The sequence below is a fragment of the Artemia sp. Qi Xiang Cuo genome, unplaced genomic scaffold, assembly GCF_049724085.1.
Source record: "Artemia sp. Qi Xiang Cuo unplaced genomic scaffold, ASM4972408v1 HiC_scaffold_23, whole genome shotgun sequence".
NCBI lineage: Eukaryota > Metazoa > Arthropoda > Branchiopoda > Anostraca > Artemiidae > Artemia > Artemia sp. Qi Xiang Cuo.
In genome coordinates this window covers 4,310,103-4,311,781 of record NW_028297432.1, presented here as the reverse complement: position 1 = coordinate 4,311,781, position 1,679 = coordinate 4,310,103, and the positions used below count along the sequence as shown (strand labels likewise).

General features: G+C 38.3%; 1 pseudogene; it reads right to left on the bottom strand.

Moving 5' to 3' along the window:
- Positions 1–254: 254 nt before the first annotated feature.
- On the bottom strand, positions 255–1,382 carry LOC148938978 (actin, cytoplasmic pseudogene; annotated as a pseudogene).
- Positions 1,383–1,679: the final 297 nt, after the last annotated feature.

Genomic DNA, 1,679 nt, shown 5'->3' with positions numbered 1-1,679 from the left:
TGGGCATGGTCGTCTCTTACTAGGTTGCTAGTTATTTGCTGACACCCTGATATTTTGAAAAAAACTAGAAAGCGAGAAAAAACTTTCTTTCCTAGCTGACTAAGGAATGGTAACCACTATATATCTAAGTCAGTCTTATTTCATTGTCTAAGCAAGGTTAAACAAAAAATGATGATGGTTTCATCTTTCAACAGAATAAGTTTAACAAAAATCACATTTTTTGGCATGTTTAGCCTACTATTTGCATAAGCAAGTTAAAAGCATTTTCTGTGAACAATGGATGGTCCAGACTCATCGTATTCCTGCTTAGAAATCCACATCTGTTGAAATGTTGAGAGGGAAGCTAAGATAGATCCACCGATCCATACGGTGTATTTACGCTCAGGAGGGGCAATAACTTTGATCTTCATGGTGGATGGTGCAATGGTAGTAATTTCCTTTTGCATTCTCTCAGCAATCCTAGGGAACATGGTAGAACCGCCAGACAAAACGATGCTGCCATAGAGATCCTTTCTTATGTCAACGTCACATTTCATGATACTTTTGTACGTTGTTTCGTGAATCCCGTCAGACTCCATACCGAGAAAGGATGGCTGGAATAAGACTTCTGGGCATCTGAATCTCTCATTACCTATATTGATGACCTGACCATCAGGCAGCTCATAGTTTTGTTCAAGAGATGCTGAACTGGCGGAGGTTGCCATCTCCTGTTCGAAGTCCAAAGCGACATAGCAAAGTTTTTCTTTGATATCACGAACGATTTCTCTTTCGGCAGTGGTGGTAAAGGAATAACCTCGCCCAGTTAAAATTTTCATCAAATAATCCGTCAAATCTCGACCAGCAAGGTCCAATCTCATAATTGCATGTGGAAGGGCATAACCTTCGTAGATGGGTACAGTATGTGAGACACCATCGCCAGAGTCAAGAACAATACCAGTGGTTCTTCCAGATGCGTAGAGGGATAGAACAGCTTGGATGGAAACATACATAGCAGGGGTGTTAAAATTTTCGAACATGATTTCAGTCATTTTTTCTCTGTTGGCTTTTGGGTTAAGAGGAGCCTCTGTGAGTAAAACTGGGTGCTCTTCTGGGGCAACGCGAAGTTCATTGTAGAAGGTATGATGCCAAATCTTTTCCATATCGTCCCAATCTGTGACAATTCCATGCTCTACAGGATACTTAAGTCTCAAAATTCCCCTTTTTGATTGAGCGTCATCGCCTACATAAGCATCCTGGCTGCCTGAATTAATCATCACTCCCGTATGTTTTGGACGTCCAATCACAGCAGGAAACATAGCTTTTGGGGCATCATCTCCTGAAAATCCTTCTTTACAAATACCTGATCCATTATCAATAACAACTGCAACTAAATCTTCTGTCATATTTTTCTCAAATGTCTTAGTAATTCTTACTATAATATGACGTTACAAGCTTAAGTACCGTATCGAGTTGCAAATTCCTAACAAAAAATAAAACTAAATTTAAAATTTTCAGATATTTTTCTAGTTTGAAATAAAAAATAAAAAGTAGTGCTCGGACACCATAAAAATTTTTGCAGTTTACAAAATAACCTTAATGATTCTGAACTGAAAACTATAATAAAAAATTGAATTTCTTTTCTACAAAAGATACGCACTTTAGAAGTTGAGCCAAATACAGTTTGATTCCAGGAGATCGTT